At 39.6% G+C, this 24,423-nt stretch overlaps 1 protein-coding gene across 1 annotated transcript in view; it reads left to right on the top strand.

Annotated features, from left to right (window-relative positions):
• Positions 1-24,423, top strand: part of LOC129764735 (transcription factor AP-2-epsilon) — a 431,999-nt gene that overhangs the window by 7,116 nt on the left and 400,460 nt on the right. The window contains exon 2 of the mRNA XM_055764161.1: positions 14,010-14,100. The gene's annotated coding sequence lies outside the window, so the exon portion shown is untranslated. The remainder of the gene's footprint in view (positions 1-14,009; positions 14,101-24,423) is intronic.

The raw sequence follows: 24,423 nt of genomic DNA, 5'->3' as shown, positions 1-24,423 counted from the left end.
CGTTTTGATTATATTGAGAATAATGCTACCGAGGATATCGTTTTTTCAGCAGGATAATGCATAGATCTACGTTTCCAAGTAATCGAAGGCATGGTTTGCTGAGAAGGACATTCCGCTTCTTGAATGACCTGTTTGCAGTCGATTGCGATCCCGGTTCCCGGAATAAATCGCCACAGAAAACGACTGCAACAGAAACCACCGCTTATAAAATGTGTAGTAGGCTATAAATATTGTGGCGCGGTATTGTATTTCAAAACAAGAATTAACCGGGCAAACGTATCGCCCCAGGCAAACGTAACGCCCCGGGCAGACGTATACCGTCCGACGCTCGCTAGAGCTCGGTCGGACATTGCTAAAGGATCGTATCCTATGTTTCAAACTAACCGGGCAATCAGTGGATCCCAGGTTTGCGTGCGAGACACCGCCGCTTCCGACGGCGGGTCGGCGGTGGACTCGGATTGCGTCATCTTGGCGGCATGGGCCGCCTCGATTCCTTATCCTCGCCAAATGGGGACTTCGTCCCCATTACATTGTCCTCAGAATAAATTTCGAAAAACGAGAACAAGAGAATAAATTTATAATAGAAATGTGAGGCACATGATGTTTTTCCCGCGCCAAATATTTCTAGCCTACTACACTTTTTCTAAGCGGTTGTTTCTGTTGCAGTTGTTTACTGTGGCGATTTATTCCGGTCACCACTAAATATTAGCTACCGATTGGACTCGAAATGCGGCTAAACGAATGTCCACCCTGATTCCACATATTTCAATTACTTAGAAAACAAAAAGTGAATTTATGCTTTTTTTAGAATGAATTCGATGAAAATAAACAATAATCGTCTTTTATGAACAAAACTGTATAAATAATTTACTTAACAAAATTAACAAAAAATTTTCTCATGGTTTAGAGATGGGCAAAACGGTTCATTTCAGTGAGCGGCTCAGAGCCGTGCGCTTAATGAAAAGATCCGGCTTATTTGAGCGGCTCGACGGCTCTTTTCAAGAACTGGTTTATTCGGATATGTGATGAATAGAAGACGTAAAAAATAACGTTTAAAACGATAATCAATGCAGAGAATAGTAAAAATATTACTTTACTGAAGGTTTTCTTTGATATATTTCCATCGCAATAATCTTCTTTACTTTTTTTTATTTATAAACATTATTTTTTCAATATTATCTGATGTAAGTCTACTACATCTTTCACTGCAAACTTGTCCTGCTTTCGAAAAAACTCACTCACATGGTACAGAAGTCGCCGGAATACATAATATTTAAAAAAAAGGTAGAGCCGGGGAGAGATAGATTACCTTTTATTCCACCAAAGAAAAGGATCGCTTATTCTCAGCAAATGTGGTTCTGCTGAATATTTATCTACAATAGATATTGCAGCAGATTTTGAAACATATGAGGATCGAAGATTGCCAACCAATGCATCAAACTCCTCCCATACAGATGACCGCGCTTCATCACCAACGATTTGTGGTAGTTTCCTAGGCGTGTATTCTATGGATGTCATTTTTTGCGTCCTTATCAACGAATGGTGTGCATAGTTGCACTTTCTGTTATCCCCAAAACCTTGTTGCTTGAAGCGAGGATCTAGCAGTATTGGTTGGGATGCTAATCCGTCTAATTTAAGATTTGTACATCGCTTTACCAGCTCCGAAATCAACTAATTACAGAGCTTTTTATAAAGAACTGAGTTCTCTTGATCCATATAATGTTGATCATGTTGAATTATCAGTCGGGAGAGCATAGCAGTTTTCGATAACGACACAGTTTTCTCTCCGTTTTATATCCCAAACATTTTTAAAATGTTTCGAATGGAATGTTTTCATGATCAACTGTATTATGTTAGTCATATCATTTCATTCGATACCCATATGCGGGAGTTGCATGAAAAAAGTAATTGGCCATTTTGGAGTTGGATTTATCATAAATAACTGTGCTCTACTAGTCAAGCCCTTTCATCTGATACCCATATTGATTTGAGAAAATTTGTGGTTTGCTATTTTGTAACGGCCGCCATCATTTTACATAAATAATTGTGTCCTACTAGTCAAGATCTTTCATTAGATACCCATATTTATGGGGTTTCGAGAAAATATGTAATCCGCCAAAATTTACAAACATACAAACAGCTAAATAAAAAAAGCAGCATGGGATACATAGAGTAGTTCGGGGCAAAGGGGCAAGGCGATTTTGAAGCAAACGAGCATAAAATTTCGACAACAGTGTAGTCGTTTGATACATTATTACACCAGCAGCTCACACATATAAAAAAGATACATTTCATGAAATTGGCGAAAAGTTATGAGGTAAAAAGAGTTTTGCGATGTTTTGATCTATTTTTTTCAGTTTTGGAGATGGCGATTTACTTACCTCAAATAACTGGAAAGTTCGAAACTACACTGCCAAGGAAACCTTCATTATATAGTAGATGATAGTGCGTATTCGTTTTTGTGAAAAATTTCAAGAGCTTTTTTTAAAAATTCGATTAGTTCAAAAATTGCTTGCGGGGCAAAGGTACGCAGTGGCTGTGGTGCGAAAGTTCGCACCAGAGTTTTGCTCTGAAAAAAAAATCTGAAATGTTTTCAACAACATTTTTAACGGAACCCTCAAGAAGGAAACTGATTTGAAGAAATGCACTCCAGAAATGCTCAAATGGCCCGACGGAGGCTTCGGGAGGGATTCTTGAAGCGTCGGATTACGGCAGACCTCGATATTTCTGAATCAGCTCTGAGGAAGAGGTTCATATCAGAAAGTGATTTACGATTCGAATCTTCTTTTATTGACATTTCTACTTCTGCAGGGATGTGTCAGCAGGCACCTTGTGCGGTTTAGATAGGTATTTACGAGTGAGCAGTCTGAGGATCTGGCGGACCACTGCAGGGCACTGGACAAAGCCTTCTATGGTATGACTCTCAAAGATTTACGGCGTCTGGCGTTTGATTTTGCGGAAGCCAACAATCTCCAGCACGAATTCAACCAAGTTGCAAAACAGGCAGTAAGAGATTTTGATTCTTGTTTCATGAGGAACCATCGTCTGTCTCTTCGAACCCCACAACAGTACAACGAAGCATCAGCGCTGCAAGGCAAACCGTGGGAATCCTCAGAACCGAAATCCAAGATGAGGAATAAAAATAAAAAATTGCTTAAAAATAATTCGAAATCAATTTCAAATAAAACATGTTTTTATTTTCACCATGCATTAAATTCAATAACGGTTATGTGTCGTTTATGTTTATGTTTTCACTATAAACTTCAAATGAAGTCAAATGTTTTTTCCAACAATGAGTTTCAAATAAATCAAGTGAAAGTAACTATGTATTTATAAACTTGATCTATATCAATAAAATGATCTGGTGTCCGTTCCTCATTATTTAACTCAAGAGCGGAGAAACGGATTTAAACAGTCAGTATCAGGACTGATGCGTCTTAGTCTGCATCAGATTTATATGTCAAAAAAGAAATTATATACCACGAGTATAGATTACGTACATAAAAACCATTTCTGTGGGAACTTGAGTGTTCGAAATGATTTATATCAATATATCAATTGAGGGTGGGATGAAGTTCGCCTTGTCAGCTAGTTTGTTAATAAAAACGAATTCTGTTTCAAATGTTGGACATTTTCGAATATCTTATATTGTCAGTCTCCTCCCTCCCAAAAATTTCCACGTAGTATGTTCGATCATAACATTCACTCTTCTCACCCATATCTGAGACGAACCAGCCCAGGAGGCTGAAAGTCTCAAAAATAAAGAATAAAAAAAAAGTCACAGGAGGGTTGTGTCCGAGACACGACCGCATAGTTGACGTAGGATTCCGTTAGGCTATCTGTTGATTTCAGATATGTGTGAAGAATTACATCGTTAAACTCTTTTATAATGATTTGGTTTTAATGTCTCTGTTAGGGAACATATTGTGGTAGGAACAAAAGTTTCCCCTACTAGTGATTCCCGATAATCGTTCGATTAATCGATTAATCGAATACTTCCTACAGAAATCGATTATTAATCGAACGAATACTGCGCAACCAATTATCGAAGCGAACGAATAATTTTCGTCGATTAATCGATCCAGAGAAAAAAACGTACGGCTGCTGCAGTTCCATCCTGAACTTCAATTATTATCTTTGACGCTCCCCTGAACTCGTCGAGGAAGCTCAACGTCGTCAACGCGAATTGAGCTTCGTTTACGAGTTTAGCGTAAAAGATAATAATTGATTAATCGATTATTTAGGGCGATTAATCGTATCGAATATCAAACTGCTGAAAAGTATTCGATTAGCTGATGAACGATTAATTTCATAAATCGGATATCACTACCCCCTACTTTCATGTATTTTCAATGTCGATTTCCCCCAGGCAGCTTGGTTTTGATGTCTCTGTTAGGGACCCGCCGCATGTGTCGTCAATTTCGACCAATCAGAAGTGGGTATTTCCGTTAGGATAGGGGCTGAGATTTTTCAATTGTTCGATAGTTAGTTTCATGACATATATTATTTTCTTCAAAACAAAAAATTGTTATGGAGTGCCGAAATCTATTGAAGCAAAAATTTCATCAATCCATCAAGAAATGACTGAGCAATGAGCGTTTGAAATTGGACAATTTTCACGATGTGCTCGATTTTCGATTTTCAATTTGTACCCCAATATGTTCCCGAAAGACGTAATCCTACGTCAAAAAATCTTCTCACCCATAAAAAAACCATAGAACACCCCCCTCCTGCCTACTGGACGGTGCCTACACTCTCATGCTTCTCTTGCTTCTCCCGCTTCTGATGATAAAGTGTTGATTTGAGTTCAATTCAATAAGTGCGTACCTTTGCCCCGTACGGTGCGCACCTTTGCCCTCACTATGGGGCAAAGGTGCGCATTTGTCTTTTTGTATAAAAATAGGTATTTGTCCAATTACAAACACAACTCGAGAAATGCTTGTACTACGTTTCGAAGGTAATACATATAGTTACAATTTGGTAAGCAAACGGAATTTTATTTGCTTTTATTTCAAGAGTTATTGGACAACAACAGTTAGGTGCGCACCTTTGCCCCGCATTACTCTATATTTCTCTCGCACTGCCGCAGGCCACGGTTCGCCAGAATGAGTGAAGGATCCACGGTTCATTACCAATAAGCCGGCTCTTAAATGAACCACGGTTCAAAAAAGGCCCACGGATCTTTTATGAGCCGTTCATTTAAGAGCCGCTCACCATAGTGCATTGGAGTAGACATTCACATTTGAGACTGTGCTCATGGGAAATAGATTTTTTTTTTTTATATAAATCGTTTATTTTTACAGGCTCAGTTACATTAGTTTAAAGGAGCCGAATTCTTAAGTATATGTTTTAAAACTATACATAAATAATTTTCCTAACACTATGGTTAGTAAGGTGGAAAACCGATTACTCGCGGTTTACTCGAGTTTAGAGGGTGACATCTTTCAGGAAAGGGATGGGATATAAGGGAATTGTTACAATGTTGATGATCACACTCGATTCTTAAATCTATTGTATATTTACATTTCAACTTATTTTACTGTTTATACCAAGGGGGCCAATCGCTCGCAATGGATGAAAAGGAGGGTATAAGGACATAGGTACAATCACACAAGAAGATCGATAGCTTTAAGGAAAACATATATTTGGGTCATGTAATCAAGGTCTAACCGAGCCAACACATCTCTCACCGGCACATTGGGCTGTCTTCCTCGGGCCCGAAGGGAGTTTTCTAAATTCGATCTGGCGACAAGATACACCTCGCACGACCAAACAACATGCTCGATGTCGTGATAACCTTGACCACAGACGCAGAGATTGTTGCTCGCAAGATTGAAACGAAAGAGTAGCGCATCTAACGAACAGTGATTGGACATGAGTCGGGAGAAGGTGCGAATAAAGTCCCGACTCAAGTCCAGACTTTTGAACCACGGTTTGAGGCTAACCTTAGGGATAATCGAGTGAAACCACCGGCCCAATTCATCTTCGTTCCATTTGCGTTGCCAGTTAGCGATGGTATTTTTACGGACTAAAGATAAAAATCATTGAAGGCGATTTGACGCTGGTAAATGTCGCCTTCAATCGCACCTACCTTTGCTAATGAGTCAGCCCTCTCATTACCCGGAATTGAGCAATGTGAAGGGACCCAGACAAAGGTAATGACATAACAGCGTCTGGATAAAGCACTCAAAATTTGTCGTATTCTCTCAAGGAAGTACGGCGAGTGCATTTCCGGCCTCACTGAACGGATAGCTTCGACAGAGCTAAGACTATCCGTTACAATGTAATAGTGTTTAACAGGTCGTGAGGCGACGCTGTCCAGCACTCAGTGTATCGCTGCCAATTCAGCAATATACACTGAGCAAGGATTCTGAAGACTGTGGGAGGTGCTGAAAATTTCGTTGAACACTCCAAATCCTGTGGACTCATTCATAGAGGACCCATCAGTAAAGTACATATTATCACAATTGATACCCCCATACTTTGAATCGAAGATCGTTGGAGCGATTCTCGATCGTTGATAATCTGATGTTCCATGGATATCCTGTTTCATGGACAGATCAAAATGCACAGAGGAATTGATGTAGTCAGGGAAACAAACACGGTTGGGAATATACGAAGAAGGATCAACCTGCATGGAGATGAATTCATGATATGAACTCATGAATCCGGAGTGAAAATTTAGCTCGATCAGCTGCTCAAAATTCCCGATCACCAATGGGTTCATAACCTTACACCGGATGAGGAACCGAAGAGATAATAAATTGAAGCGATCTTTTAGTGGGAGTAGGCCTGCCAAAACCTCTAGACTCATGGTATGCGTTGAGGGCATACATCCCAACGCGATACGGAGACAAAGATACTGAATTCGCTCGAGTTTAATGAGGTGTGTTTTGGCAGCTGATTGAAAACAGAAACTGCCATACTCCATCACTGAGAGAATAGTTGTTCGATACAACATTATAAGATCTTCGGGATGAGCTCCCCACCAGGTGCCGGTAATTGTACGGAGAAAGTTTATTCTTTGTTGACATTTTTTACTCAGATACCTAATATGGACCCCCCAAGTACATTTGGAGTCGAACCAGACCCCAAGATACTTGAATGACATAGCATGAGTGATCGGTTTATCCAGAAGTTGAAGCTTTGGTTTTGCCGGTTTATACTTCTTAGAAAAAACCACCATCTCTGTTTTCTCCGTGGAGAATTCGATCCCTAGCCCAATGGCCCAGGTTGAAAAATTGTTCAAAGTATCTTGTAAGGGTCCTTGCAGGTCGGATTCGTTTGATCCTACGACAGACACCACTCCATCATCTGCAAGTTGTCTTAGGCTGCAATTTTGTGTAAGGTAATTGTCGATGTCGCTTACATAGAAGTTGTACAAAAGGGGGCTTAAACATGAGCCCTGGGGGAGGCCCATGTAAGAGAATCGACTTACTGCCGAATCTCCGTGAGAAAAGTTCAAATGCTTCTCACAAAGCAAGTTATATAACATATTATTCAATAGAGGCGGCAGACCCCGAGAGTGTAATTTGTCTGACAAAACCTCTATTGAAACAGAATCAAAGGCCCCCTTTATGTCCAAGAATACTGAAGCCATTTGTTTTTTTTCGGCGTAAGCCATTTGAATTTCTGAAGAAAGCAACGCAAGACAATCATTCGTCCCCTTGCCCCTGCGGAACCCATATTGTGTATCTGAGAGTAAGGCATTCGTTTCAACCCAACGATCAAGGCGAAACAAGATCATTTTCTCCAACAATTTCCGTATACAAGACAGCATTGCTATTGGGCGGTACGAATTGAAGTCGGACGCGGGTTTTCCGGGTTTTTGAATAGCTATAACTCGTACTTGTCTCCAATCATCCGGAACAACATTATGCTCCAGAAACTTATTGAAGAAATTCAACAAGCGATGTTTGGCCACATCGGGGAGGTTTTTCAACAAGTTGAATTTAATTCTATCCGATCCTGGAGCCGAATTGTTACTTGAAAGGAGAGCAAGAGTGAATTCTACCATCGAAAACTCGGAATCAAGATTGCACCTATCTTGTGGTATATCTCGAACAATTCTTTGCACGGGAGCGAAATCAGGACAAACCTTCCGTGCAAAATTAAAAATCCATCGATGTGAATGTTCCTCGCTTTCATTGGATGAAGAGCGATTTCTCATGTTTCCAGCCACTTTCCATAATTTTTTCATTGATGTTTCTCGTGACAAACCTCCCACGAAATTTCGCCAATAAGCACGTTTTTTACCTTTGATCAAGTTTTTAAATTGATTTTCAAGGTCTAAATACGTTTGAAAATTGTCAATGGTTCCTCGTTTCCGAAAAGCTTTAAATGCATTCGATTTTTCTACATAAAGCTTTGAACATTGGCTATCCCACCATGGATTGGGAGGCCTTCGGTGAATGGTGGAACCTGGGATGGGTTTCGTTTGAGCGCGAACCGCGCTGTCATGGATCAAACGAGAAAGGAAGTTATACTCCTCCAATGGAGGTAAACCATCTCTGGAATTGATGGCTAGAGTAATCGCGTCCGCTTATTTTTCCAGTCAATGTGTCTTGTGAGGTCATATGCCATGTTTATAGATTCAGAAGAATTCGACTCAATGGTGATGGAAATTTTGATTGGCAAGTGATCACTACCGTTGGGATCCTGGATTACAATCCACTTGCAATCTAACGATAGTGAATTCGAGCAAAGCGAGAGGTCAAGAGCACTTGGGTTAGCAGGAGGTTTAGGCACACGTGTTGTTTCCCCAGTGTTCAAAACGGTCATATTGAAGCTGTTACAAAGGTCATATATCAACAATGAACGATTGTCATCGTACGGTTCCCCCCAGGCAGTTCCATGAGAGTTGAAGTCTCCCAAGATCAATCGTGGCTCAGGAAGGAGTGAGCACATGTCAATAAGTTGCTTGCGGCTATCTGTAGCTCTCGGAGGCAAATACAAGCTGACAATACAGAGCTCTTTGCCTCTGATGTTTGCATGACAAGCAACAGCTTCGATCCCTTCAATAGGTGGAAGGTCAATTCGAAAAAATGAGTGGCACTTATTGATCCCCAATAGCACCCCTCCGTATCTGTCATCACGGTCCAAGCGTATAATATTAAAATCGTGGAAAGAGAGATCATCTCGCGAAGAAAGCCAAGTTTCGGACAGAGCAAAAACATCACAATTGAACTTATGAATTAAAAATTTGAATGTATCCAATTTAGGGATAAGACTACGACAATTCCACTGTAAAACAGTGATATCTCCGACCTCTCTATTTGAATTAGACATCAAGAGAGATGATCATTGCAAGGAGGGGCCATGTTTGCATCAATTGTTGCAAAATTGTCTCTAGTACTGGAAGCATTGAGATGACAATGGTTCTGATGGAATCGGAAACATTAAAACACGTGAAGATTTGATCCACAAGGTCAGTCAACTTTATAAATCCCGATTGGGAAGTTGAGCTGGATGCAAAAAAAGGGACAGTTGGGTTTTTGATGTCCCCTCGAGTGCTGGGTCGTTCGAAGGTGAACTATTCCCACGAAAGCCAGGAGGAACCTGATTTTGCTTGTCCTCTGCACTCGATATTTTAGGCAAGCTAACATGGGGTACCACCGATGGGACTTGTCGTTGAACTTTGGGAGTGGACACATTTTTGCGCCGGGAATTCCCTTTGAAAATAAACGGTGTGCCCTCGTTAGCTGTATCCGCTTCCAATTCGTCAACTGGCAGTGAAGCAAAGACATTGTTTGTTGGTAATGGTTGTTGTTGAGCCAGTGAGGAAGCGCCCTTTAAGATATCCGCGAAAGTGCGTTTCGAGCGTTCCTTCAAAGAGCGCTTTTGTTTATCCCAGCGACTCTTGTAAGTTTCACAAGCTGAGAGCACGTGTGGGGATCCCCCGCAATATGGACACTTATGCTCAGTCGCACTGCAGGATTTCCCCTCATGTTGCTCTCCGCAAGTGGCACAGCGCTCCTTGTTGGCGCAATAAGCTGCTGTAAGACCAACTGACTTGCATTTGTTGCAAGTCATGGGCTTTGGCACGAAGAGTCGCACCGGCAGCCTCAATTTATCCACCATACCGTAGTCAGGGAGGGCGGCACCAGCAAAAGTGACTCGAAACGAGTCGTATGGCGTAAATTTCTTTTCTACTCCTTCCTGGGTAACTTTTCCAAGTTGGCGACATTCCAAGATTTTGACTTCCATCGAAGGAAGCCTCTTGAACCTGCCAACTCCCATACTTTCTATAGTTTTGCACGTCAGACCCGTTTCAGATATAACGCCCCCAATTTCTGCGTTATGGGAGGGAATAAAAACTCGATATTCGAGGATGAAATGCTTATCAGCAACAATATCGTTCGCGTCCTTTCGGTTAGTCACGACAACTCGCAGTTTGTTCGGTCTTACTTTGCAAATTTCCGAAACAGAGGTGTATCTTTTCAGATCTGTCATAATCTGTACGACCCTCAAGGCTTTACCATTAGGTTTGGGCCGGAAAAAACAACCCAAGGACCAGCGCCAGGCGCATCGTCCGGATAAACCCTGACACGGGGAGCGGAAACAATAAGAGAGGAATTCGAGGACAAGGTTTGAGTGGGGACAGTAACATCAGAGGGGGGAAGGGATGTCGATGATTGGGTGGAAGTATTGGAGGAATCAGGGGAAAGGTTTGCAATCTTTTTTTTGGAGGGGGGCTTGGTAGTATGAGTTGACTCGTCCCCAGAAGAAGAATCTTCGGGCATAGGAGTCCGTTCAAGGGACTTGCTACACCCTGCTTGAGCAAGCGAGGGGGAGTCTGAAATGTCCATGTCTAGACCCCCACCCTCCTCCATTCGTAGAACGAACGATTATTAGCTTTACAATTTTTTTATCTCACTTGTAAAAAAAAATAAAAAAAAACTTAAATAAAATATAATAAAATTTGTTGTTTCGATATGCGCTCTGTTACCCTATTAAGGGAGACACAAAAGTCACGCGCTACGGAGACAACACAATAGCAGAAGTTATTGTTGTACTCAACTGAGCGTCAACCACGTGTTGACGATGCCGTTATGGTTATTGATCCACTACAGACGCCGATCCAGACCACTGCAGAGGCGCTGCTTCCTCGGTTCTGGCTGCTTTGGGCACTTTGGGCACTAATTCACCACAGAACACACGAGAAAAAAAAACCAACTCGTTGGGGAGAAGAGAAAAAAAAAACTTCGAGAACAATGCTTGAGGAGTGATGAATAGCACATCCAGCTCCATCAAGTTGTTAGCGAGGAATGATGGGAAATAGATGTCTATTAAAATTCTATGCAATTTAGGAACTGATGGGATTACTTGAAAGCGCTAAGCGTGGATTCAAGGAACCACATGGTTCAATTTGAAAAGTTTGTACTAATTCTATCACATAATAACTGTAACAGCTTGAAAAAGACCTTTTGAATTTTAAAATCTACTCTAAGCTTTTCGGATAGCTGTTGATTGCTCGCGGGTCCTGACGAGACTTGCTTGTAAATTGACGAAAGCATAGAAGGTTACTGCTTCGAGCCAGAACGAATACCGTTTTGTCTCATATTCCGAACACTTAAGCTTTGATGGCCATTAAACAGTGTCTCATTACTCAAAATGGTACTTTTTCGCGAAATTAATTTAATTGTTGGGTACAATAGAGCCTTCTTTTTCACATGACTGCAATAAAATGGATTTACAAATACATATTCATGGCAAAAAACTAAAATAATGTTTAACCACATTTGTCTCAAATTCCGAACACCTCTTTTGCCTCTGACTCATACTCCGAACACTTTTCTCTCAAATTCCGAACAGCGAAAATGCCTTTTTAAAAAAAATCATAACTTTTGAACTACCGGACGGATTCATTTGATCGATATATTAAAATCCAAGCCAATTAGCTAGTCTTTTTTTTAGAAAAATGCTATACTCACATACTTTTTTTTTTGTAATTATTGATTGTATTTGCTTTTTTTTTTTGAAAAAATGACGATGCTCGTTTTTACGGAATCTACTAACGCAAACATTTTATCACTGGTTTTGACAGTCACATTTTTTTTTTTGCAAATGTTTAGTATCATGAATTATACGCTGTATCGATACCTGTAATTGATGTTAAAATGAAGGCTATAACCCAAATAATGCCAGGGTTTTGATTATACAATGATTTATAACATTAGAGTTCAGTAAATTTACAATTGAAAATGAAGTGTTCGGGATTTGAATCATGCGTAGAAACTCATATTCCGATTCATATTCCGAACAATACTTCAATACTAATTTTAATGAAAACTTCTGCATAAAGTCTTGTCCAGTTAGAATCCGTACGCGTTGCACATTTTACAGCGGCACAGTCAGTGGCCGCTGCAAGAAAGTTTTTACAGCGGTTTGTTTACAAATGTTTCCTCTTCTGGTGGTAAAAGTTTCAAATTTTTTCGTGCCGTAAGTCCGGAGTTATTCCACATGGAAGACAGAAGAAGAAAATTAATCTTGCACACCCACGTTGACAATCCAACGTGGTCGGGTGCGAAGATCGCGAAACAGTTGGATATCGCTAAAACTACCGTATGTGATGTGCTCAGACGATTCCGCGAGCGGAACAGCGTGGACCGGGCGGTTCAAAAGAAGCGTCGAAGCGGAACCTACGATCGTCAGCTGAATTGGAAGGTGTTGAGAACCGTCAGAGCAAACCCTGGACTGTCCGAACATGATATCGCTCAGAAATACGGTGCCGCTCGTAGTACCGTTCGACGAATCATTCACCGAGCTGGACTTCATTCCTACAAAGCAATCAAGCAACCAAATAGGACGATGAAGCAGAGTCTAGTGACGAAAACTCGCGCTCGTAAGTTGTATTATCAGGTACTAACGAAGTACCATGGATGCCTGCTCCAGGATGACGAAACTTATGTAAAAATGGACTTCGACCAACTTCCGGGACAAAAATTTTATCTTTCCACGGCACGAGGCGATGTCCCCGCCAAATTCAAGTTCATGTTCATGGACAAATTTGCCAAGAAGATGATGATCTGGCAGGGTATATGCACCTGTGGTGCGAAGACGCCGGTTTTCATCACTACAAAGACCATGGATTCGAAATTGTACAAGGAAGAGTGCCTGAAGGAGCGTGTGTTGCCTTTCATAAAGGCACACAATGGTCCCGTTAAGTTTTGGCCTGACTTAGCGAGTTGCCACTATAGCCGGGAGGTTCTCCAGTGGTACCGCGACAACGGGGTGGATTTTATCGAGAAGAAGTTCAACCCACCAAACTGCCCCCAATTCCGCCCAATTGAAAAATATTGGGCGATTATGAAGCGGAAGCTAAAGAAGACCGGAAAAATGGCTCGGGACGCTGCAGGGATGACCAGATTCTGGAAAAAACTGGCCACAGAGGTCGACACTGCCGCTGTGCAACGTTTGATGGGAGGAATCACCAGAAAAGTGAGAAGTTTCATCAGAAATGAAGAAAAATAATTTTAAGGACATTTTTTTGTAAAAGTGCAAGAATATATCTTTCTTTTGGTTGATCACTCTTTTTTGTATGTCATTCTATCTCCGAGATATAAATGATTTCTTCCGTACGGATTCTAACTGGACAAGACTTTAAAATATATTTTTTTTCATCCATTTATTGTAGATTCTTACATTCTATGGCACTTAACATGAAAACAGCAAACAAAATAGTTGAAACAACTACGATGTTATCTTTAGTTTTGACTGTTACTTTTTTGCAAATGTTTAATATTATACATTATAGGCTGTATCGATACCTGTTGACTATGTTGACAGTAAAAAAAGTTAATAATGTATAATGTATTCCATAAAAAAATAAACATGTTCTCTGATTTTACACTTTTAAAGATAGACATAAAAAACTCTGTCAAGAAAGCTTTTGTGACCTGAATGTAATATCCCTTTCGAATTAGGGTGAATGCAAGTGTATAATAAAGTAATCCTTGATTACATTCCCATTTCTATGAATATTCTATGAACACATTTCTCCCGAACAGGTACAACAATAACACGACTTCCAGTCTACACACCCACAAACACCCAATGCAAGCGCTCCCTTTGGCAACACCGGACCGGAACACTTGGCAGGTAGGTGAGAAGCTAAACTAAGGAAATAATAAAAATATTTTCATATCCTTTCCTGGTTTAGATCCAAATTCAATTTACTGTCCCATGGCGTGATACACCTTTCCAAACACACTCTTGTGTGGTTGTGTGGTTTTCGCTGTCCTCCGCCCGCCCTATTTTCCCCTCGGACAATTCTATGCGACCGACATGAAATTGACCGGAAATAAGCTATTGCTTTTTTGCGTAACTCTAAGTTCATTTTCTCCATTCGGTAAGAGTGTTCCTGGAGGCGACACCAGACAAAAACACAGAAGAATAAAAGGACTCCACAGGATTATCAACGCAAACCCATCTTTGCGTGTGGGTGTGGGTGTGCGGAATGTGCGTGCGAGCGATGCGGAGAGCCAAATTTGATTACCTTAGTTTATTAGAATTTTTCTCCGGTGCGTCGTCTCCTCTCGAAAACCTTTTGTTGTGAGCGCACTGCGGTCGGATTGCTTTCGCACTGGGTGATGCCGGAGTTCCGTGTTTTTTTTTGCTACAAATTTAATGATGCCAAATAACTGCGGGAGTTTATCAACACTCGGTCACGTTTCCGCCGAGGTTTTTCCTTCCATCCTGCATCCAGCAAAGGACCCCTTTTTGCCAAGGATGTGTATGAATATACGAGTGAATAATTTTTTATTGTCGTTGTAATTCCTTCGCCTCGCTTCGGTCGCTTGGAAATCCAGTCCCCGATGAGGAGTTCATTATCACGTTTCGGAGTTTTCTTTGTTTGACAACAAATGTGCGCGTTTTGCGGCGGAATCGCTTGCGCCCTGCCGGAGGAGGGGTGAACCGGCCGTGAACGCGTATACTGATCGGAAGGGGAATCCACAAATCAGTCAAGTGAAATGTGAGAGAGAAGCATTGGAACCGGTGAGGGGGTGTTGGTGTCGTTCTGCTGCGAGGATTAATATAACAAAGTGTTTGATGAATTATTCGCTTCATTTGACCGGACAGGTCGCTCGGTTTGGTCCAGTGGTTAGACCAGAGATGGGTCTTTGATTGCGGGAAGGATTTTATTGCCAGTTGTTTCGTGTTTACCAGTGGTGGCACAATAAAGCCGGCTGGAAATGGCAGATTACAAAAGGAGACTGTTCAAATAGAGTCTGGTGAAACAATTGAGGGATCACACAAATCGCTGTTTGTTTGCTTTACGGAACGAAATCTTGGGCAAATGTTAGACGCGTTCATCAATCAAAAACTCGTAGAAGCTCTCGATAACAATTTCCATCTTCAAAGAAGGCCAGTCCAAACCCAAAACGCAATATGGGTATACGGGTACCGATCAGGGTGGAGAGAAAGAGAACACGCACAGAAGATTTTCGCTCCGAGCGGTGGAAAAATAAATTTAAACCTCCATCTCCACCACCATTTTTAAATAATTTATGAAATGCAGTGCATTTTGAATTTGCCTCCTGTGTAACATCCGCTGCCGGGTTGTACTGTATTGCCCCTTCGGAACTCGTTCAGACCCAGTCACCAGCGTCGGGAGGCCCATCTTTCAAAAAAGAAAAAAAAATGTACGGGGGGATAAAACATTACGCGGACATGGATTTAGTGCAGCTACGACTGTAGTGAGTGCACATTTGCTACTCTCTGGAAAAAAATAATAAAGAAGATAAGTTAAAGAACTTGAAAGCAACGGCAGCTGGCCGCGGATTTGTTGCTGCCCATGGTTTGGTTCTGAGCGAATCTTGATGATTCGATTGGTTGGGGGATGCTTCGGTGGGGTGGGACGCAATTTTTATTACATTCTCCCCTGTTCCAGTAAATAATGCAATGAATTATCCGTGGAGTGGCGCGTTCGAGGATGGTAGCAGCATCGTGTGTTCGGTATCCAACCATTAAGCCGGGAGATAATAAGAAAACGGAAACGAGGATCCAATCAAGTTCTTGTAATGTACTCGCGAACGGCGCGGAGGAGAGTCGTTTTAATAAATTCGTATCATGAGTTTAATTTCATGCAAATTCAGTCCGGTCTCGGTCTCGGATGGGTCGGGGACAGGTTCCCTTCGTCGTTACACGCCTCCGACGCGCGAATCCAAACCGCAAAAAGATCAAAACCAGATCATCGATCCGGTGTCGGTGACAATGAACTCCTTTCGCCCTAAACAAATCCACTCCCGGAGGGGGTGACATGACAGTAAATGCCCGAGCTGACAAATTAAACAAATCACCCTCGATTTGCCAAATGCGGGAAATAATGCCATCAACCATCACGGCACCCGTGTGTCAGCGCATACAATCCAATCGACAACCATCGAGGTACATATTAAACGAAAAACCACATATTCAACATGATTGTTTTGCGAGGGTGCCGCACTCATCTTCCACATAATAGAGCTGGTTCACTCTCGGAGCGTGTATGGCATTATGCAAACAAGGCAACATAATACGCAGTCCCACGACTATTCAGTGCTGGATTTGGATTGAGCATGAAATGAAATAAGATTAGCCAAACAGCTTTCGAGCGGGTGTGTTGGGCCATATGCCGAGGTAAAAGAAAAATATTTTTCTCAATTGTTAAACTAATTTATGGGTCAAAAGTTGTGGAGATAGCGCATTTACTAACCTAGGTTTCGGTAAAGTTTATGGTTATCATAGTTCTGGTTCATAACCGATTAAGAAAATTATAGATCGCAGTGTCCTGGACACTTTCTATATTATTTCGGAATGTATGGAAATTTAAAAATCATTGGGAAGCCACAACCTTAGTCCACATTTGTTTTGGTTGTTCAAAAGCGATGCATTCATCAAGTAACCATCGATCAGAACAAATAGTAAACTGAGAGAACAACATCTAGGAAATATAGCGGTTGAGGTAGAACCTTCTCTCTTTTCAGATAACGTTTAACAGATACTTGGGCATATGGTCCGGCATTGTCATGCTATAAAATTATCTTGTCGTGTCTATTATTCCATTCCGATCGTATTTCCTACAGAACCTTGTTCAAACGTATTATTTGTAGTGTTTAGCAAATAGTTTCTGATGGTAAAAGCGTCCAATTGCGTGTCTATAATTTTTCTCTGTGGCCTTCCGTATTCTTCGTCATCCAAATCAAAAGCATTGCTTCTAAATTAATTAACTAACCTTTTATAAATGTTTGCTATGAAGCATATTCTTTGGAAGTTTCGACACGAAAACAATGACTATCAGCTGCATTTTTTTGAGAAAAAATAAAGCAATGAAACTTCTAATAGATGGCATTTTTTTCAATGCAACATTCTACATTTTCAATGGGTTAATTATACTTAAATTAAATCAGCTGTACTTTGTTTTGAAGTTGAAGTACAAATCTATCAAATATACAGCCATTTTATGCGAACCGATGTTTTGGTTATCAGATTTCCGCGAAAATTAGACCTGTATTTTTTATTTTTTACTAGGGTGCTCATTTCCATTGTAGGGTGGTCCGAAAAATTAATTTTATCCACAATTTTTTTTAGATTTATTTTTTTTTAATTCATTATATCTGAACTACTACATCGATCCAGATGATCGACATATCAAATTAAAACTTTGATCAAATTAACACTCCGAAATGTTCCGAAAGATTTTAAGTCTGGATTGTTTCAATAGAAGACATTTTACGAGTTTGAAATAATGTTATAAATAAAATAAGTAAAAAAAACTTTTTAAGTTAAACGGTTTAATTGGGATTAAACATAATAATGTACTAAACGCTGGAAAATAATTAGACAAGTAGCAGTTAGCAGTTATCACACCTCTCCTTCATTAGTCTAGGGCATTGATAAGACTAAAATGTTTGTATGTCTGTAGGGTTGTTGACGGGGTTTTGACAAAATATGTAGTCCGCCATTTGGTAGTGGCAGCCATCTTGGATTTGCATTCTTCATAAATAACCGTATTCTACTAGTCAAGCCCTTTCATTTGACCCATATCGATGGAGTTTTGAAACAAATATAGTATGACGCCATTTTGTGGTAGCGGCTATTTTGGAATTACATTTTTCACAAAAAAACTGTATTTTACTAGTCAAGCCCTTTCATTTGATACCCATATTGATGGGGTTTTGGAAAACCCATATCGATGAGGTTTTAAGAAAATATGTGATCCTCCATTTTGCAGCGGCCGCCATCTTGGATTTTCAAGATTATGAAATACACAGTTTTATAATGGCTATAGAGATAAAGGTGTGCTCCAAATTTCAGATCAATCGGTCAACAGAAAGAGGGTCAAATTTCTATTAATGTGGGTCAGCGCTACAGACAAACACGTTACAAACATTCAAACATACAAACATACAAACAGATTACAGGGCAAGCTAAACAAAAACCGTTAAAAAATTTAATTTCGAAAAAAATAATTGTTTTATAATGATTTTTGTCGATATTTTACTCGTTTACCTTGAGTTGGGGCAGCGTGTGCAGTAGGGTAGGGCGGGGCTAGTTGATCACAGGGGTAAGTTGGTCAGTGAAGATATCTTGGAATCTGAGCGTCCAAAAAATTAGCGATCTATGGACGAAAAATAGCGAATTGCTGATACAAAACAATAAGCAAATTGGAAAAACTTTTCATTAAGTTTCTTTTCCGATTTTGCCAAAAATCATTCACGGTTTGCGCATTATAAAATGTGTACTAAACCTCATTAATAACCATGAAAAAAAACGTCTCAAACGTAAAACAAAGGTTTATTGTACGTATTAGCTTTAAGTGTTAATGGAAATCGCTCTTAAAATTACTTTTATTGAATTTTCAGGAATATTCATTTTCATATATAGAGGGGCTAGTTGGTCACACAAATTGATCGTTTGAGAGCAACGCATATAAAATTTTCAGGATTTAGCAGTAAAACATATGCTTTCTATATTTGTTTATACAGGGTTTTCCATTTCGGGCTTCCGAAAGTATACAGCCCTGCGCTGACAACCGTTTGACATAGCTGTCAACCAAAGCATCATATCGATAGTTGAATGTCTGCCATTTTACAATATGGATCGTTTTAGCATCGCACAACGTGTTAATTTTGTTAAATTATACTATAAAAATGATGAAAAACTGGCAAATGTTTTTCGAGCATTACGGACGGATTTTGGTCGTCATGGACGGCCTACAGAGCACACAATCGCTAATGTAGTGCGTAAATTCGAACAAACTGGATCCGTAGCGGATATTGTGAAACCTGTGCATCATCGTAATGTGCGTTCGGCCGAAAATATTGCTGCTGTTGCTGCCAGTGTGGAGGATGACCCGAATGTTTCGATTCCACGGCGTGCTCAGCAATTGGGCTTGTCAAACACATCATTGTGGCGAATTTTGCATTTGGACTTGCACCTACATCCATATAAAGTCCAACTGGTACAAAAATTAGAGCGTGGTGACCATGGAATGCGTCGGGCATACGTCGATTGGGTGAACGAACAACAGCAGCAAAATGCTGAATTTTCGCATCAAATTTTCTTCAGCGATGAGGCACATTTCGAGCTCGGTGGCTATGTGAACACCCAAAATTTCCGTATATGGGGCTCAGAAATTCCACACGTGATTGTTGAGAGGCCAATGCATCAGCCAAAAGTCACTGTTTGGTGCGCATTATGGTCTGGTGGAGTCATCGGGCCGTATTTCTTTGAAAATGAGGACGGCGAAACGGTAACTGTGAATGGTGAGCGCTATGGCCGCATGTTAACCGATTTTTTTTTTGCCACAAATTGAAGATATGGATACGGATGACATGTGATTTCAGCAGGACGGCGTAACGTGCCACACAACACGACCGAACATGGCCATATTGCGAACGAAATTTGAGGGACGCATAATTTCGCGTTTTGGTGATGCCAATTGGCCGTCCAGATCATGCGATTTGAACCCGCTAGACTTTTTTTTGTGGGGTTATGCGAAAGACCGTGTCTATGCCAACTCTTCGCAAACTCTTGAACATTTGAAAGACAACATTCGTGAAGTTATGACCGAGATACCGCCCCATATGTGCCGAAAAGTCATCGAAAATTACCTGTTCCGGATCAAGGTGTGCTAGGAAGCCCTAGGTGGACATTTGAATGATGTTGTATTTCACACATAATGGCATAAACCAAACTTTAATTTGAAATAGAAGTTTCATCGAAATTCGAATTCTAAGTGTGTTTTATTTCAATTTACTTTCGGAATTTAAAGTTGGAAAACCCTGTAGTTTGCGTAATGAAACACGGCATAGTTTCATTACGCAAACTATAAACAAATATAGAAAGCATATGTTTTACTGCTAAATCCAGTGTATTTGAAACGAGACAACCAGCACATAAACCACTTGCAATATAATTGTCATATTTATATTTTTTGCTGTTAAATTTTCATTAAATATAATAAACGCTCACATTGAATATCAGAGCTCACAATAATGCATTGAGAAATGTAGCATACCTGGAGGCTATTTCTGTATACTTTGAGGCGAACAGTACAAATGTCAAGCGGTCGTCCGTCGCAGGGATGCCAGGTGATTTTTTTTCAAAAATCTTGACATGGTACGAGAAAATGTCTTCACCATAATATCGGAGGAAAGTTCTTCGCACAAAACGGAACTTTGATAACTCTATTTGTTTATTTCAGCTTTGAAAATTTGGTTGTAACTCAAACCATATCCATAAAACTAATTGTAGAAAAGGTATGTTACCGGAAAACCTTCGATTTGAGAAGTGGTCGTTTGAAAGATCTAGGTTAATCTATTGTATAGTATAGACCCAACATAATATAAATGCAATGTCACAATCATTCGAATTTACGAGCGCAAATGAACTAATGTCTTCCAGAGACAATATGTATTTAGACCGCTTCGTTCGCTGAGACTAAAGCCCTACTTTTTAAACGGTTTTATTTAGCTTGCCCTGTAATCTGTTTGTATGTTTGTATGTTTAAAAAAAGGTTGATTGAGATATGTGTATCAAACGAACGAACTTGACTTGGAGAACACACTACGTATTTTCTGCAATCCACTCAATATCGGTATCAAATGAAATTTTTTGACTGATAGAATACAGTACAATGGTTTTATTGTAGAGAAATATTCTAATGAAACAGATAATGTACTACAAACTAGAAAATAAAATATGTAAAAAAAAAACTTTTTAAGTTAAGCGGTTTAATTGTGAGTAAACATAATAATGTACTAAAAGCTAGAAAATAATTAGGCAAGTAGCAGTTAGCAGTTATCACACCTCTCCTTCATTAGTCTAGGGCATTGATAAGACTAAAATAAAATCGTCGGGCACGTTGGATTTCCATTATCCACAATTAGCGACATCATCATATGTGTTCGCCACAAAGTGGAAGAGAGACGAAATCGCTAGAAAAGATTGTCTGACTAATTTTCAACGATGATGATTTGAAATTTTCATTAGTTGGTTTTTTTACTTGCTGCATTATATTAGTTAACTGTTTTTGTTCCTATTTAATTGATTAATTTATAATGAAGGAAACTTCCAATGGAAAAACGCTTTTTATTAGCTCAAAAATAACATTCCTATTATTGACCAATTTACCCCGTGTGTGGGGTTAGTTGGTCAATTCATTCTGAAATATAAAGACGTTGAATAAAAGAAAAATGTCAAATAATTGATTCTCTGGTTATTTTTCATTGAAAGGGTGAAGGTATGCTTCATTGTGGTACATAACATTCTAACGCAAAACTTAGTACTGCAAGTTATAACCAAATTTATTCAAAAATGACCAACTAGTCCTACCCTACCCTACTACAAACGGGTAGTTTTTACCCTTATATGGCTGATGAGGATGAAATTATATGCTAGATGGGTTCCAGGCACCATCTAATATAAGAATCAACCATTGGATCCTCCAGGTTTTTACGAACTTTTTGGCCAAAGCACCATGCCCGTCAAAGTGTTAAAGCAAATAAATATTTTTTTTTGAAAAAATATAACAATTGCGAAAATATTCGATTTTGTTTTCGTAATTATTCATTGTATTAGTTTTTCATAGTTTACTCGGTTAACCCTCTACAGCCCAAGCCCGCCTTTAGACGGGCTTCGCGGATTCTCTTTTCATATTATTCAGACATTATTTTCAATGTTCAACCCCATGAGAACGTCTTTAGAGTATTTTCATCTATCACACATACACATTGTTTTTATGCTGGCAACTTTCTGCTAGGAGTATTTTATGTTGAAAATCTGAAATTCAAGATAAAAGTGGAGTAGGTTTTTTTTAGATCAATAAAAAACTTGGGCGGTAGAGGGTTAAAGATGGAGAATGCTATATTTTTATATTTTTTCTTAAAGCTGATGTTCTTTTACATAATATATCCAAACATCAGAGAAGTGTTTTCGTTTCGTTTTTGAGTTTTTCAAAGGTAACATGTTTACCGTCTTCGTTAAATATTTTTTATGCTACTAGACTAGATCTATGCGGCTAGAATCCAATCCTCACGCAAGTGTGATATTAAAACTAGCTTATTGGCTTCAATTTAACATGTCGATCATCTGCATCGGTTCAGTAGTTCAAAAGTTTTTTGAAAATAGGGACTTTTTCGGACCTCTTAGTGGGGCGACTCCATATAAAGGTTGCAAAAAAAAGTGTCGTTAAATGCGAAAAAATATGGTTTCTATATGGTTTTGGGATGCTGTATTTGGCATCCATTTTTTTATTTAGAGCCGTCCACCTCAGTATTTTTTTACACACACACACATTTTATGATCTTTGAGCACAAGTGGGGTTGGGCTTCCTCCCTATTGAAAAAAGATCGCATAGTTCATGAACGATTCCTCAATTCAAACAAGTTCTGCTATAACTATAAATTATATTTTTGGATTACAATTAAAACTATCATCATCACCTTCATTTACTTCTCTTTCTTTATCTTCATAAATGTCATCAGATTCATTGTCATTTTTTCCTGATTCAACAATTGTTTTCCTCAATAGAAGTATTATTTCATCTGGAAGTTTTTTTACAATTTTATTTTCTCCTTCTTAAAATAAGTGTTCACTATTGGATATGAAATATGGAATATGCGGAATATGTGGAGATAAGCAGTTGATCGATTATATTATTAACATTTTCTTGACTATTCTCATGAGTAAAATGTTCTAGGGCATTTCTTTCTTCAAATTTACCTTTCAGTTTGATGTATTGGACATCTGTATCGGTTGAGTAGTTTAAAAATTATGACTTTTTTGAAAATGCATTCATGGAAAAAGGGAGAAAATTTGATTTTTCGGACCACCCTAAAATGGAAATGGGCACCCTAATGAAAAAAAAAACACAACGGGTCTAATATTTTTCAAAAAGGAACTAAACTACCACTTTTCCCGAAAATCTGGGAACCTCTATATCGGTTTGACATGGAATGGCTGTATATAAGTTAACCCCTTGAACGGAAATGGTGAGTCCAGCTCTTCATAAACTTTCCCGAACAAACTGACAATGACGAGCTGGATTCATCAGAAATTATTGTGGTTTGACGCTTTTTATGAGAGCAGTATCTGTAAGTCATATAAAGGGTGTGTCACATCAAATTGCATCACGGAAAAAACGCTGTAGAAATTCGCCCAGTAGACCGATCCTTTTGAAAATTTTAGACAGTAAAATAAAAACTATTAAACAACTTTTGGCATTTTCTTTTTATTCATACTTCGAGCCCAAGCCCGTATGCTCGCACCTTCCTCTTTACCCCGTCCATAAGGTTCTGTACAACGTCAGGTTGTAGTTTTTTTTTGAACAGAAATCCATTTTCTCTTGAAGTCCGCCTCCGATTTGACAACTTTTGGGTTCTTCCGGAGGGCCTGCTTCATAATCGCCCAATATTTCTCTATTGGGCGAAGCTCCGGCGCGTTGGACGAGTTCATTTCGTACTAGCTGACCCGGCAAACTTCGTCCCGTCCAAAATTTGTGTTTTGTTATCAATACCTTCAAACATCCACGTTTTCTTACTATGAGCAAGTTCATGGGTCCAATCGCAGAACTGTTCATTGATTGATCTTCTAATTAACCCCGTTGAATTACCTTTTACTATGAAATTCCTAGTATTTATAACAAAACTGTTTCATTTCTATGGCAGACCTCCCCCCTCCCCTCTTCAGAAAGGTAGGAGGAGTGTTGAACCACCTCAGAAGTGTTTCTTGCTCCCTAAAACCCCCACATGCCAAATGTGGTTCAGTTTGCTTGATTAGTTCTTGATTTATGCAGAAATGTATGCTTCATTTGTATGGCAGTTTATCGCAGGGGGGAGGGGTCTCAAACTATCACGAAAACCTTCCCCGGCCCCAAAAACCCCTACATACCAATTTTCATGTTTCGCACGAAGGCTTTGTACCACTCCAACACGTCCT

This window comes from Toxorhynchites rutilus, chromosome 2 (genome assembly GCF_029784135.1).
Source record: "Toxorhynchites rutilus septentrionalis strain SRP chromosome 2, ASM2978413v1, whole genome shotgun sequence".
Taxonomy (NCBI): domain Eukaryota; kingdom Metazoa; phylum Arthropoda; class Insecta; order Diptera; family Culicidae; genus Toxorhynchites; species Toxorhynchites rutilus.
The sequence above is the reverse complement of the archived record's forward strand: the minus strand, read 5'-3'. Positions and strand labels throughout refer to the sequence as shown.